This window comes from Lampetra planeri, chromosome 4 (assembly GCF_965212315.1).
Source record: "Lampetra planeri chromosome 4, kcLamPlan1.2.h2, whole genome shotgun sequence".
Lineage (NCBI taxonomy): Eukaryota > Metazoa > Chordata > Hyperoartia > Petromyzontiformes > Petromyzontidae > Lampetra > Lampetra planeri.
Genome location: NC_136110.1, coordinates 15,622,904 through 15,639,650, shown reverse-complemented (window position 1 = coordinate 15,639,650; position 16,747 = coordinate 15,622,904). Strand labels below are relative to the sequence as shown.

The window sequence follows — 16,747 nt, the reverse complement described above, 5'->3', positions numbered from 1 at the left end:
CTGAAAGTGTGAGAGTGAGTGTGTGTGAGGGTGAGTGTGTGTGAGTCTGAGAGTGTGTGTGTGTGAGTCTGAAAGTGTGAGAGTGAGTGTATGTGTGTGTGAGTCTAAAAGTGTGAGAGTGAGTGTGTGTGTGTGTGAGTCTGAGAGTGTGAGAGTGAGTGTATGTGTGTGTGAGTCTGAGAGTGTGAGTGTGTGTGTGAGTCTGAGAGTGGGTGTATGTGTGTGTGAGTTTGAGAGTGTGAGAGTGTGTGTGTGTGAGTCTGAGAGTGTGAAAGTGAGTGTATGTGGGTCTGAAAGTGTGAGAGTGAGTGTTTGTGTGAGTGAGTCTAAAAGTGTTAGAGTGAGTGTGTGTGTGAGTCTGAGAGTGTGAGAGTGAGTGTATGTTTGTGTGAGTCTGAGAGTGTGACTGTGTGTGTGAGTCTAAAAGTGTGAGAGTGAGTGCTGTCCGCAACACGGACAGCAAAAATTGCACACGCGAGCAAATAACATTTCCATGGGAGATCGGGTCACGATGAAACATCGTGAACACGGTTTTCGGCATAACTTGGGCATAATAGAACCAAGCAGCAAATAAGTCGCATTTCAACTTCCAAACCAAAACAACTTAAGCTGTGTGAGACAAAAGATATGATCCCCGAGCAAGGGAGGGAATAATTAAGCTCGCTTAACGCGTAGGTTTTCGCGACAAATATAATTCAGTAACAAAAACATGGATTCGAATATTTTTTTTAATATATATAACTCGACTCGACGCGAATCATCGGGCTGGTTAATGGATAACTTAGGTGGCGCCGTCACGAGGCCCCCCCCACACCCCTTCTTCCAGAACGACACACAGCTGTGTCTTCAAAGCTAATAAACACACGGACAAACACGCACGCGAAACACATGGACGGACACGCACACGACACACACACGGACGCAGATGTTCACCCCCACAGGAATGTTTTATGACAGCCTTTGAACAACTCGGGAAACTGAGTGGAATTTCCAGATATAAGCCAAGGAAAAATCCATCCAAAGAGCTTGTCACGGGGCGTCGCCCCATCTCGTCAAGGGCTCCGGCTCCACCAGAGATCGTCCGGGCCACGGGCCCCACCAGAGATCGTCCGGGCCACGGGCCCCACCAGAGATCGTCCGGGCCATGGGCCCCACCAGAGATCGTCAAGAAGTTTTCGTCATCAAGAATGACGAGGTTCGCGGGGTAGCGACGTGCCGCTACAAGCCGAGGTCTGCACCACCTGAGAAGAATCGCTACCCTGAGTCGCCGAGCTGCGAGTGAAGCCAACAAAGACGCCAACGTCCACCCTGCCACGAACGAAGCATCGCTCCTCGTCAGAGTGACGACCAGCGAACAACCCGCAGGAAAGGCGGAGATCGCCACCGAGCGCCACCGAGCGCCACCGAGCGCCACCGAGCGCCACCGAGCGCCACCGAGCGCCACCGAGCGCCACCGAGCGCCACCGAGCGCCACCGAGCGCCACCGAGCGCCACCGAGCGCCACCGAGCGCCACCGAGCGCCACCGAGCGACACCGAGCGACACCGAGCGCTACCGAGCGACACCCAGATCGACCAGCATCAACCAAAACCGGCTCGTCATCCCGCCGTGGAGAAAGAGAGTCAAAGTCTTCCGAACGAGCGCCACCGTCAGAGCTGCAGAGAGGCGCCATCGCGCCGTCAGCTACCAAGTACCGCCAAGCGCCGGCGCTCTCCTCACCGCGGAGAAAGTCTCGGCTGCAACTCGCACGGACAGAGGTCGTATCGCTCCCCACATACAGACTCAAGGAAGCACAGAGAAAATCTTGTCAAACCAGTTTCCTTTGTCATAGAGTCTCGCCGAAGCATTAATTAAAACAGAGCCAGATTCGCTCTCCCACACACACGCCCTCACCCACCATTATATCAAAGATTCCGTTAAAAGGATTTTATACTTGCCGATGAATCTATTGACATATACTTTCGCCTCTGGGATACAATAAGTGCTTTTTATTACCGCAAAATGAAGTGTGTCATGCTTGTTTTCAAACTCGGCCAGTCGCCGATTGTGATCGATACAAAAACGAACTAATGAGATGCCTGGTGGAAAGGTAGAGGTTACGATTGTTAGGAGGGTTTTTAGCCATTCAGTTCGTTAAATGCACAATATCGCAAATGCATAAGAGTTTTGAGTTATTCAATTTAGTAAATGCATAGTCTCGCAAATGCATAAGTGTTTATTCATTCATTTTAGTTAAATGCATAGTCTCGCAAATGAAGAAGTATTTTTAGTTATCCATGTTCGTTAATTGCATAATCTTGCTCATGAATTATGGACACATGTTTAACCTGCATGATAGAATGTCACATGCTTGTTAGAATAAAATTGTTATCACAGAAGCATATCGAGTGTTCCTTCCAAGTCCATGCAAAACTATCTTATTCTTGATAACTGTATCCGTGATGAGATATGAAAATGGAGACCTAAAATATCATAACACACACTAGGATAATCGGTAAACGTTTAATCGATGATAATCGTGTTATCCTGATTGATAACTCTGGATAAACGAAGCTGAGCCTAATTATCATAACTGCACACATTAACATAATCACAAGCATCCGCATAAATTACAACGATTATCTCCGTGATTATCATAATGTATGCATAGAATTACTCACATTATCATAATTTATGCATATTAACTCACACATTAACATAATTAATGCGATTTGCGCATTTTTCGGAAAATTATTAATTTTTATTATTTTCATCAACATTTCATAATCCAACACATACAACAGGCGAGTTCCGAGGAAGCCAGAGTCCAGACCCGCACCTTGGCTGGGTCGGGTCAGATTAGCCTCCCCTAGGTTAATTGTAGCCGGAGGACCCCAGAGCGTAGCCAGATTAGTGTATCTAGGCTGTGTACCTAGGCTGTGTACCTAGGCTGTAACAGAGTATGAGGACTGTTGGAGTGTTGTATTGTAATAAAGAAGTTACCTCTACAAGTGTCTCCGGAACCCATTACATATACATGCCCGTCTGAAGTTTGCCAATGAACATCTGAATGATTCAGAGGACAACTGGTTGAAAGTGTTGTGGTCAGATGAGACCAAAATGGAGCTCTTTGGCATCAACTCAACTCGCCGTGTTTGGAGGAGGATGAATGCTGCCTATGACCCCAAGAACACCATCCCCACCGTCAAACATGGAGGTGGAAACATTATGCTTTGGAGGTGTTTTTCTGCTAAGGGGACAGGACAACTTCACCGCATCAAAGGGACAATGGACGGGGCCATGTACTGTCAAATCTTGGGTGAGAACCTCCTTCCCTCAGCCAGGGCATTGAAAATGGGTCGTGGATGGGTATTCCAGCATGACAATGACCCAAAACACACGGCCAAGGCAACACAGGAGTGGCTCAAGAAGAAGCACATTAAGGTCCTGGAGTGGCCTAGCCAGTCTCCAGACCTTAATCCCATAGAAAATCTGTGGAGGGAGCTGAAGGTTCGAGTTGCCAAACGTCAGCCTCGAAACCTTAATGACTTGGGAGAAGATCTGCAAAGAGGAGTGGGACAAAATCTCTCCTGAGATGTGTGCAAACCTGGTGGCCAACTACAAGAAACGTCTGACCTCTGTGATTGCCAACAAGGGTTTTGCCACCAAGTGTAATAAATGCCTGTCAGGCGATGCTGGTCTCCGTTCGTCTTTTATTTAGGTTTTTCTCCGCACCCCCACTGGCCTCTTTCTCGGACCAGTGCTGTCTCGCGTGCGCCCCGCGCACGCTCTCTCTCCCGAACCAGTCGTCTCACGTGCACCCCGCGTACGCTCTCCCTCTCCCGGACCAGTCCTGTCTCGCGTGCGCCCCGCGTAGGCTCTCTCCCTCTCTCTCTCTCTCTCGTGCCCGCACACTCCCCCGTTAACTCCCCTATTCCCGCACTCCGCACACCGCTGGACGACGGCGTGCAGAGGTCCTTCGGCCACGTGGCCGATGGCGCGGATCCCTCTCACCACCCAACGTGGCTCAGCCTCTTAGATTCCCCGACTGCCCCAATTTCTTCCGGGCTCCCACTTATATACATTCCCCCCACGTGACCCTGACTCCTCCCCTTCCGGATCCTCAGATCCGGCCTTCCCATACTATCACTCTCTCTCCCGCTGGCTCCGCCCCCATTCACCTCGCCCCCCATTGGAGCCGAGGCGAACGGTGGCCCCTCCCACACGCCCCGCAGACCAGGCTCCGCCCCCCAATACCCCGGGCCGTGTGATTGGACCCGAGCCCAGCAACAACCCCATTTACGCTCGCATTACACAAATACTAAGGCATGTTTTGCAGAGGGGTCAAATACTTATTTCCCTCATTAAAATGCAAATCAATTTATAACATTTTTGACATGCGTTTTTCTGGATTTTGTTGTTGTTATTCTGTCTCTCACTGTTAAAATAACCCTACCATTAAAATTATAGACTGATCATTTCTTTGTCAGTGGGCAAACGTACAAAATCAGCAGGGGATCAAATACTTTTTTCCCTCACTGTAGCTAAATTGGTATATACAGAAGTGGCCCACAATAGGTCAAAACCCACGAACAATAAACCCGCGATATTCAAGGGTATCTTTACTGTGTGCATTGTACATGTGTGTGATGTGTAAAATTTGTATATTGTGTGCAAGTGTATGGTGTGCAGTAAACTAAATAATAATTCAATAATTGGGAAGACATTGGGGAGCAATGCATGAAGGCAACGCCACGCAAGGCAGCCACTTTAATGGTAATCTTTAACGGTTAACATGTAAAATCAACATCACTTCATGCATAACCATCAAATTATACTTGTAGATTATGAAAAAAGGCATTCTCCTTTACAATTCGACAATATTTTACAGCATGTATTCTTGTAGTGAGAGAAGCCTGTGAAAGAGGTGAACATTATGGAGATTATTTATGTCACGCTCCTGGTTACAGACTTCCCACTCCCCTTCACATGCATGGCCTGTCTACTCTGGTTTGTCCAAAAAGTCCACCCACACCTCCACATCCACAAACTCTTGGGGCTCGCCTCGCTCTCCCTGTATGAATGCTCCTCCTGCTTCAAGCTACCTCTATCCAACTGGATGTCGAGTCCTGGATTTAAATCTTCATATTCACATGTCACCATTTCTTCACTGTTTACCTTAAATGTTTCACTTTTCACCTTCAGTTCTTCACTTTTCACCTTCAGTTCTTCACCTTTCACCTTCACTTCGGCAATTTGCACCATCACTTCTTTACATTCCACGTTCACTTCTTCATATTCCACCTTCACAGCTGGTGACATTGCTAAGCTGGGGTTGTTTTCTGGTTCTTTTTCCATGCGAGATGGGGTTAGTGCGGCACACTGACTTTCGCTTCTAGATTCCACGTCCGTCTTATGGATCTTATCATGCTTCTTTCGGTCTTTTGGACATGCAAATGATTTTCCACACGCAGTAGACTTGAAGGACTTCTTGCTCGAGTGCGTTTTCTGGTGATTTTAAAGTTGTGATTTTCGTAAAAATGCCTTCCCAGACACAGTGCACTTGAAGGGCTTTTCTCCCGTGTGTGTTCTTTGATGTTTACAAAGATATCTTGACGCTGTAAATTCCTTCCCACACATGGTGCACTTGAAGGGCTTCTTGCCTGTGTGTGTTCCTTGGTGATTGTAAAGAGATCCTGACGGTTTGAATGTTTTTTCACACAAAGTGCACTTGAAGGGCTTCTCGCCAGTGTGTGTTATCTGATGAATTTGAAGATTTTCTAACCGGAAAAATATCTTCCCACACACAGTGCACTTTAAGGGCTTCTCACCAGCATGTGTTTTCTGATGTCTGTTACGATTTGATGACTGTGTAAATGTCTTCCAACATGCAGTGCACTTGAAGGGCTTCTCATCAGTGTGTGTTCTCTGGTGGTAGCAAAGATATCTCGACTGTCTGAATGCTTTTCCACACACAGTGCACTTGAAGGGCTTCTCGTCAGTGTGTTCTCTGTTTCTTCAAGTCGCCCATATGATCCGTGCTATATGGACACTGGACACATCAGTGCCTTTTACTCCCAGCCTGTGCCAAGTCCCTCTGCTCCATGTGATTCATTCTACAAATATATATTTACATACATATTAGACACAATATAAAGTCAGATTACACTTCACGAGACCCCATAGAGCGCTGATTCGTTATAGTGCTCTTTGTCCTGGTTAATTTTTTCACCCAAAAAATAGCAAAATTAGTAAAGAGCTGACAACTGAGAACACACAGCAGCGCGAGCCAAGGAAAACTAACTGCCCCCCATCGTTCGCTGTCAATGAGAGCGGCACATGGCTCTGAGCCAACCAGACCCCACTCCCCGAGATTCGATTATCATGATTCGTGATCACTATTACATTAAAACATAGACTTCTTTAGCCAGTTGAGAACTCGTGAGATCAGTAAAGTCTCAGGCTCCAATTAAAATAAACCTCATTACATAAATTTAGACTGAGGCCATCACAAAAATCAAAGAGGTCCTTGTAGCATTTCTCTGAAAATGACCAGGACTAGGAGCGCAGCAGCTCCTAGAACTTAATCTCCCTCCGCTGCCTTGTAGAAGTACAGTAGGATTCTCTCATAAGTACAGTACATAACTAATGTCATACTTTTTTTTATTCATGAAACAATGTTAACCATCTGTATTATTATTAGCACTACTGCTGATACCCCAATTAAGCCCTCATATATTACTCATACCAAAGAAATAATGTCAAGAATGCATCCCTATGCATTATACAATGGGGGTATTATGACCCTTTGCAGCGCTGATTGATTGGCGCTCATTTCTCCAGGAATAACACATCTGGAAGAAAGCATCTGGAGGAGCGCTAAGTGAGCTCTGCTTGTATAAGGGCAAGGGCACCTGCACCGACTATGGAAGCTACCGGTTAATTTTCCTCCTCTCCCAGTGCCAGGACAGGTTTTTCCCACTCCGCACCTCCAATTATCATGGTTGGCTACGTACAGTGCGATAGAAGTTAAACATGAACACATACATCATGCTTGTGGTATATTTTACCATGAGCATCAAGACTGCATTAACCACAGATCACACTTGTGGTATATTTTACTCCAAGCAAGATGTGTGGTTAATATAAATTTGATGATGCTTTGCAATAGGTGTCTATTTGGTGTTTGAATATCGTAACAACTCCTGTATTATTGCCAGAAAGGATGCCAATTATTTTTTCATAATCTTGATATTGGCAAAAATATACAATGGATCAATTCTTTTTATTTACGATGTAAAGCGCAGTGAGCTATCCGTTATTTTTCAGAGGCAATCTGGCCATAAATGATAATAGCTCATCTCGAAATGTTCGATATATCAACGCGACACTTGGGAATTTATAGTAGCAGCCAAATTATTCAAACCGTATTTTTCTGTGGAGGGAAAATCCGGAGGTCCCTGAGAAAAATCGACATGACCATTATGGGGAGAACATGCAGACGCCACTCACACACAATCTTATTCACACAAGCTAAATCAATCACTCACAAGAACAACAACTACCATTCCCCACTCAGGGGCGGTGATGTCACCACGGCGCGTGAAGTGTCGAACGCCCGCTGGTAGGTCACAGGACAGACCCAGGTGCCATGGGTTGACTGACCGAGATGAATGGCCAATGCACCTACTGTACCTAACTTGCTGTGTTTTAGCGACCCAGCGCTCCACTTGTTGTGTCGCTCATCTGCCGTCTGCTGTTGGAGGGGGACTACTTCCAACTGCCCAGTAACGTCCTTCATGAACCTCCTCCACAACGGTCGGTCTTGACACTGCTGATACCACTCATCTGAAAGTTAAATCAGCTCCAAATCCGTCTGTACCATATCAGTCCATCTCTTATCTAGCCCATGACGCACCTGTTCCGCACCTGTTCCATACCCATTTAGCCCCATCTGGCCAAACAGAAGCTGCTTGGGTATGCCATGGCTGGGCATGCCGTGGCTGGGCATGCAGTGGCTGGGCATGCAGTGGCTGGGCATGCAGTGGCTGGGCATGCAGTGGCTGGGCATGCAGTGGCTGGGCATGCAGTGGCTGGGCATGCAGTGGCTGGGCATGCAGTGGCTGGGCATGCAGTGGCTGGGCATGCAGTGGCTGGGCATGCAGTGGCTGGGCATGCAGTGGCTGGGCATGCAGTGGCTGGGCATGCAGGTTATATGACCCAATCAACGAAGCCTTACCCAACAGAGCAGCTCACTGACGGGAATGTATCCAGATCTTTCAAAGATTAATGAGATCATCACACAATCCTGCCTGGTTAATTCCAGGATGGATCGTAGGCAAGCCAGCCTGAAAGCTTCAAATGGGCATAGATGTTCCATTAGATGGGTCCATGTATCACAAGCAAAGGGAAGGGCATAACTGTGGCCGAAAAGACCTGGAGCTTAGTGTGGAGTGACAGACCAGGTAGCTTCCACACAGCATTATTTAGCAAATGAAGTTATGCCGCTCGATTAATTCGGAATGAGACTTCCTACTGTCAAAACGGAGCCGGTCATGAGCACACTGCCCAGGTATCGAAAACGCTCTACTCTATCCACAACTGCCTCATCACCAATTGGGAGTTGTGGGGGTTGAGTCTTTGATGGCACAAAAATCCCAGGCAAATGCTTAGCTATGCTGGGGCTGATGGTAAGGCCCCACCTCTTTTTGGCACCCTCCAGGTTCAGCTGCAGCTCCTCCAACTCTTCCTCTGAGTGAGCAGCAATCACCAGATCATCAACATATATAACATGGTTGAACAATAAGCAGCCATCCCTTGACTGCACCCGGGCATCGATCAGTCTTGCATTGTATCTTTACCAGATGGAAATTCCTCTGGTACAGCCATTGAAGGCTTGACGAACTACATGGTCGAAATAGATCTTAAATAATATGGGAGCCAGAGTACATCCCTGTCACACCCCAAGGTAAACAGGGAATGGCTCCGACTCTCAGCCTGGGACTGCCCACCACCTTGAAGGTCCTTAATGACTGTGAGCATAGAGTCAGGGACTCCAGAAGCACAAAAACACAGAGCCCACACCTATGTATGGTATCATAGGCCTTGACCAGGCCAATAAAGCAGAGATGTAGGTTCTGTTAAAATTCCTGACACCTCGGCTGTAGTAGACAAACAGAAAATATGGCATCTGTGCAGGACTGCCCTGGCCTGAAACCATATTGGGGCTCCGCAAGCCTCTCTTCAGTGTGCATGGCAAGGCGATGTTGAATAATCCTTGCGAGGACCTTTCCAGGCACATTGAGGGAGATGCCCCTGTAGTTACAGTATGTGCGGTCCCCCTTCTTAAAGAGGGGGACCACCAGGGGATCCTTCAAATCCTGTAGAACCCATCCAGTGATCTAGAGTGTTATTATGATGTCATATAGGGCAGTCTGCACACAAACACCACCCTCCCTCAGCATTTATCTTAGGAGATCATCTCTGCCTGGCATGTTTCCTGGTCTCAGACTCTGGATTGTCATCTGTACTTTCTCAACAGATGCCACTTTAGCCAGCCACTAACAGGGGGTGGATACTTCCCAAATCTGAGACATGGCAGCCTCAACAGGGTCATCCTCACTGTGCTCCATGATGTTTTACAAGCTGAGGGATTTCCCCACCCCCAAGACCTCACATACATGTTCACCACATCTGCAAACTTGTTCCTGGGTGTTGGAGAGCAGATCACCTTTCTTTCCCTTTGATGGATTTCAAGAGTGATTTGCGATCGCAGGCTACTGAGGCAGACTCCATCTCCTCAGCAACCCATGACCACCACCTATTCTTGCAGCGCAGCACGACTCTCCAAACTTCAAAGCAAAAGCTCCAGTAAGCATCCTCATTTTCTGACATGGGATGCTGTAGAGTGTAGATCAGGGGTCCTCAAACTTTTTAAACAGGGGGCCAGTTCACTGTCCCTCAGACCGTTGGAGGGCCGGACTATAGTTAAAAAAAAACTATGAACAAATTCATATGCACACTGCATATATCTTATTTTGAAGTAAAGAAACAAAACGGGAACAAATACAATATTTAAAATGAAGAACAAGTAAAGTTAAATCAACAAACTTGCCAGTATTTCAATGGGAACTATGGGCCTGCTTTTGGCTAAAGAGATGGTCAATGTCCGGTTCCATATTTGTCACTGCTTGTCGTAACAAGTAATGCAAGTGTGCATCCGTTAGTCTAGATCTGGTTGGAGATTTCAAATGTTTCATTCTGGAAAAAGTCTGTTCACAGACATAAGTGCTGCCAAAGATGGTTGCCATTTTGAGTGCATGGTTCCTGAGATGAGGATATGTCTCAGAGGAGAGAGATGCATAGAAATTATGAAGGCTGCTTGACTTGAATGCGTCTTTCAGAGTCCCAATTCTGCAGTTCAGCCAGTCACGTAGAAGGGAAGTAATAAAATAATAAAAATAAAACATAATAAAATAATTCTCACGACGTTTCGGCCACAACGCAAGCAGCCGTCCTCAGGTGAAAACCAGGTCTGTCGAGACGACAGAGTCTGAACGAAACAGCACACGAGCTTGGAGCATATATATAAGCTGGGCGCCTTGACAAAAGAATTTGCATATCAAGAATAATTTAGCATATTTATGGGAAATGCAGGAATGTGATTAGTACTACATATGCCCGTGCATTATGCAGGATTAGCAGCATCAAAGGGAGGGGTAGCATTAATACTCCTTCCCTTTATTAATGCTACCCCTCCCTTTGATGCTGCTAATCCCGCATAATGCGCGGGCATAATTAGTACTATTCACATACCTTCATTTCCCATATCCCCTCCCTTTGATGCTGCTAGTCCTGCATAATGCACGGGCATATGTAGTACTAATCACATTCCTGCATTTCCCATAAATATGCTAAATTCCTCTTGATATGCAAATTCCTTTGTCAAGGCGCCCAGCTTATATATATGCTCCAAGCTCGTGTGCTGTTTCGTTCAGACGCTGTCGTGTCGACGGACCTGGTTTTCACCTGAGGACGGCTGCTTGCGTTGTGGCCGAAACGTCGTGAGAATTATTTTTATGTTTTATTTTTATTATTTTATTACTTCCCTTCTACGTAACTCTAATGAAGTTAACACAAGATACCACAATTTTCATAACAGTCCCACTTCAGTGATTTACTACACAGCGCTTGTTGGTGGATGAGGCAGTGTATGGCTATTGGATGAAAATGGTTATGTTTGTCCATCTCTTGGTTAATGCGAGCAATTACTCCTTTCTTAGACCCCACCATGCTAGGAGCACCATCAGTTGTCACACTGGCTAGTTTAGCCCAGTTCAGCTCCAAACCATTCAGTTTGGCAAACCTTTTCATAGATATCCTCTCCTGTAGTTGTCCCTTTGATGCTTTGCAATGCAGCAAGCTCTTCTGTGACTTCGAAATAGTCATTCGTCCCACGAATAAAAATTAGAAGTTGTGCAGAATCACGAACATCATTGCTTTTGTCGAGTGCCAAGGAAAAATAGTAAAGTTTTTTTGTGGAGTTTTGCAAATGCTGATGCAAATTGTCTCCCATTTCTTCAATTCTCCGTGTAATTGTAGGTCCTGAAAGACTCACTGTACTAAATAAATCGGCCTTCTCTGGACACATCTCTTTGGCAACAGAAAGGCATTCTTTAACAAATTCTCCCTCCACGAATGGTCTGCCAGTGCACGCTATTAGCTTGGCAACTTGAAAACTTGCTCGCAGTGATGAAATATTTAGCTGCTTCTGCTTCACAAAAGTATTTTTCTGAGTTGTTAATGTATTTTTCAGTTTTAATATTTTATCTTTTCTCACTTCTCCGACCAAACAATCATATTTATCTTTATGTTGAGTTTCAGTGTCGACGTAAATTGTATTCTTTGAACACAGACACTATATTCTGGCATATCAGACACACAGCTCTTTCCTTGTACTGCATGAAAAAGTAATCATAAGTCCACTGTTCTTTGAATATCCTACACTCCGAGTCAATTTTTCTCTTTCTTGACATCATTGTTTCCTAGGGAGTCAAAATTGCTATTAGTAAAATACCAATATATATACAGCGCTACAAAAACAATATACCAGCAATAACTTTGCCCACACAGAGACATACAGACTGCACTGCCCATCAATGCAGTCTGATTGGGGGAACTCCGCTTTTACCCCAGGCTCACACTGGTGCGGGTGCCATTAAAAAGTTAATTACACCTGCAGTTTTGTTCACAGCGCAGCCGGCCCCTCCCACATGCCCTGGCTTCCTCTGAGTGCTGGGAGGTGGAGTAGTAGTCCGGCTGCGCTGTTCGGTTCCTCCCACCGCCTGAAGCTTGATTGCGGCCGGACTACAATTCCCATGACCCAGCGCTTCAGCCGGCCAGCCAATCGGCGGCGGCTGCCCCCTCTCCCTCTTCCACCAATGACCGTCCTTCTCATGTAGAAAATAAGTAACAGACAGGCAGCGGCGGCAAAAACACCCGGCGGGCCGGATAAATGTCCTCGGCGGGCCGCATGTGGCCCGCGGGCCGTACTTTGAGGACCCCTGGTGTAGATGGTGGAAGTGGGCATATCCCTATGTTACAGCCAGCCGGAGCACCTCCTCCTTCAGCCAGGGTCATCTGGAAAGTTCTGGACTGCAAACCCAATGCAGATGCATGAGCTAGTCCTGAACCTAAACCATTTCCCCTCAGCATCAGGAGGAAGATGCCAACCAAAGCTGCACACGATGTTGAAATTCCTACTTGCAACTATACTTAACTCTCTGAGACCAGGCTACTGTGGGTTTGAATGGGGTCCTAGATGGACACCCACCACCGGAGTGGAAAAATGGCAGGTGCATCTTACAGATGACAAGCCGGTGGTCAGGGGCAGATCAGCTCATGGTAGATCCTAGTGTGAAGGACATAGGCCCACATCCAATGGTCTGTCGCTACATAGTCCAGCAGATATTCTTGCCTGGACTCGGTGTGCATCTATGATGTTGCGTGGATGCGGCGATGCCAGAACAGTGTGTTGGTAATTAGAAGCCCATGGGCTGCACAGACGTTTAGCAGCCTTCTATTGATATTATTGAGTGGATCTGGCCCATGCCTTCCAATCACTCAAACCTATGTGTCTGCATCATGAATCTGCCAGATGGAGTTTGGCCAGAAGGCATAACAAAGCCTGTCCTCTGGGGCCTCCAGCATGAGCTTATTTCGGTGTTTCCACCGTGGTATTTGGTAGAAGTGCAAGATGGAGGGTTATCAGCACCGAGCATACACTAACCAAGCTACATAGACATTCATGACTCAAACTCCCACCACCATGACCCACAAACACACAGCCTGTACTACCAGGTATCAAGGCTATATAGTCCAGCAGATGTTGTACCATACACAGCCTGCACAACGCGCACACCGCCTGCGTCGCACTGTAAATACTGTAGTACACCAAACACATCGCTATCCAAGCCACAGTACACCACACTACAGTATGCACATGTAAACATACTCGGACACGAACACACGCACAAAGCTAAGCAAATGCACAGACACGAGGACACATAATATACACAAATAACACAAATACTGTACACAGATGCACGTCGACTCACGGACGCGAACGAAAAAACGGGTGCCAAACAAACCGCCAATTGATACGTTAAACAATAACCCTTTATAAACACACACTAATAACACACCTAGATACATACCACTGTATACAAAAAGACAAAGATCCTCCCTATAGCCTTCACAGACTTGTTGGGGCAAGTGCTGTTAGCGAGCACCTATTAAGGCCGGCACGGAACACGAGGGATTGGGTGGCCAACACCACGCCCAGCCAGCCTTTGTCTCCCCAGCTGCGATATTTACACATTGCACCAGGTACTTATTTGATGCTAATTCAACCTAGGGGAGGCCCAGGATCGATTCAGATAATTGTCATTGGTTCTGGCCGTGGGCGGGAATGTCGTATTGCGCCAGCTACAGTTCATACAGTGTACATACAGTGTGCACACGTTGGTCAGAGTTCACACGTAATGTACACACGCGGAATATACACACGCACAAGGTACACACACAGTGTACACAATAATGGGTACGTTGTTGTTGCTGAGCTCATGCACCCAAGGGATCTCTGTACAATGGAGGATTGTAAAATTAATCAAAATAAATGTAAACTCTTAAAAACACTCTTGATATGAGGCTTTTGTGACTGCAGGAATCCATACCCTTTGGTTCTTTCGGTAAAGTCATGTAGGTAGAAAAATAAAACAAAAAATAATATATCACGACGTTTCGATCGCAACACAAGCGGTTGTCCTCAGGCGGAAAAAATAAACCAGCAGTGGAACTGCTGAACCAGCGAGAGTGCTGCTCCAACAAACTGCTCACCATTTCACTCACCACTTTTTCTGTCTCTCTCGGTCCATGACGTCATCACGACAACTATAAGTCATCAGCGCGAGACGGCAGGGGGAGGTGTACCCAGATAGTGACGTCATGTCATCCTCCCCGCCATGTTTCTACGTGACGTCACGAGGACCCAGGAGTTGCAGCTCTGCTCGCCACGCAGAGGTTCCGAGTTGAGAAGTTCACATCGAGGTGGTGGTTCCTTTTGTTTACCCATTGTACAGCCTCACTTCTTTCACTAGTAGAGAGGTTCAATTGAGTAGCAGCACGTATGGAATCAGTACCCAGGTTGGAACATTACAACTCAGCGCCTAGCCATGCAGGGCTTGCCTCCTGTCTCTCGCCTGATTGCATTTGCTTTAATTATCTTTTTAAGTTTAATTTGTCTTCACCTGCCTCAATGCTTTACCTCACTAAATTTCAATATTTTAGTTCAGGAGCGTCCTGTCGACTTGGTTTTGCAGTCGCTCGGGGCTGGGGTGATGCTTTGCGTGTATTCTCGATCAAGTATTCTGCAATTATTTTTCAGCATTGGAATATTTGGACGATACCAGTCCAGAAGTGTATTGCAGAATTCGACATTAAAGCATTCTGCAAATACACTCATACATTTCGATTTAAAGCTTTCGTGACTACAGGGATTCATCTTCTTGGTTCTTTCGGTAAAGTCACGTAAAAGGAAAATAATAAAATAAAAATAAAACATAATAAAATAATTCTCACGACGTTTCAGCCACAACGCAAACAGCCGTCTTCAGGTGGAGAACAGGTCTGTCGAGAAGGCAGAGTCTGAATGGCACGCCCCAGGCTTGGAACGACTATTTATGCTGGGATGGAGGGGCGAAGAGCGTCTTGACAAAATAATTTGCATATCAAGAGGAATTTAGCATATTTATGGGAAATGCAGATATGCGATTAGTACTACTTGTGAAATGCGTAGGAGGTTTGGCGAGGGGTTTAAAGTAATTATGCCCATGCATTATGCAGGATTAGCAGTATCAATGGGATGGAGTAAGGTTAGAATTAATAAAGGGAAGGAATGTTAATAATATGGCGCCGCAGCAACTAATATGCTTATAGACTATACATTGTAATATTACACTATGTATTATTCTACCCACCCAACTGTATACCACACTGCTGTATATTCACTATACAATTACGATACTCGTATCGTAATTAATTCTAACCTTACTCCCTCCCTTTGATACTGCTAATCCTGCACAATGCATGGGCATTATGACTTTAAACCCCTCGCCAAACCTCCTACGCATTTCACAAGTAGTACTAATCGCATATCTGCATTTCCCATAAATATGCTAAATTCCTCTTGATATGCACTCCGCAGGGAATGGATTCTTTGCTCCGCTGCAAGCTTCCAACCACCACTCTCCCATTGACATATTTCGTTGCTTCCTCTTAGTACCTTTCACGCGACGGTCAATGGTATAGTGTATAGCATATTGTATAATAATAAATAGTATTAAAGTGTAATGTTTAATACAATGTATAAGGTAATATATAGTATCGTAATTTTATAGTGAATATATAGCAGTGTGGTATACAGTTGGGTGGGTAGAATAATACATAGTGTAATATTACAATGTATAGTCTATAATCATATTAGTTGCTGCGGCGCCATATTATTAACATTCCTTCCATTTATTAATTCTAAACTTACTCCCTCCCTTTGATACTGCTAATCCTGCATAATGCATGGGCATAATGACTTTAAACCCCTCGCCAAACCTCCTATGCATTTCACAAATAGTACTAACCGCATATCTGCATTTCCCATAAATATGCTAAATTCCTCTTGATATGCAAATTATTTTGTCAAGACACTCTTCGCTCCTCCATCCCAGCATAAATAGTCGCTCCAAGCCTGGACTCTGCCTTCTCGACAGACCTGTTCTCCACCTGAAGACGGCTGCTTACGTTGTGGCCGAAACGTCGTGAGAATTATTTTATCATGTTTTATTTTTATTATTTTATTATTTTCCTTCTACGTGACTTTACCGAAAGAACCAAGAAGATACACTCATACACTTAACCCTTCCCTCAGCCACTCATTCACCTACTGAACCACTCACCCAGCCACTTATACACACACACTCATCCACTCATGAACTCGCCCCTTAAACATCCACCCATCCACCCACCCAATAACCCAGTCATCCACCCACTTATACACCCACCCACTCATCCACCATTCAAACTCACCCACTGATCCACCCTCCCACTCAACTGTCCACTCACCCACTCATCCACCCATCCACCGACTCATCCACCCACCCGCTCATTCACTCGCCCACTCACACATTCACTCACCCACCTCATCCACCTACTTATCC

The 16,747-nt window shown here is 45.9% G+C and overlaps 1 long non-coding RNA gene across 1 annotated transcript; it reads right to left on the bottom strand.

Annotated features, from left to right (window-relative positions):
• Nucleotides 1–4,710: 4,710 nt before the first annotated feature.
• LOC144717991 (uncharacterized) lies at nucleotides 4,711–15,129 on the bottom strand. Its single transcript, XR_013585167.1, has 2 exons — nucleotides 14,388–15,129; nucleotides 4,711–6,094 (listed from the first exon to the last, which is right to left on the bottom strand). It is a non-coding gene; the product is annotated as an uncharacterized LOC144717991 (long non-coding RNA).
• Between the last annotated feature and the right edge of the window lie 1,618 nt (nucleotides 15,130–16,747).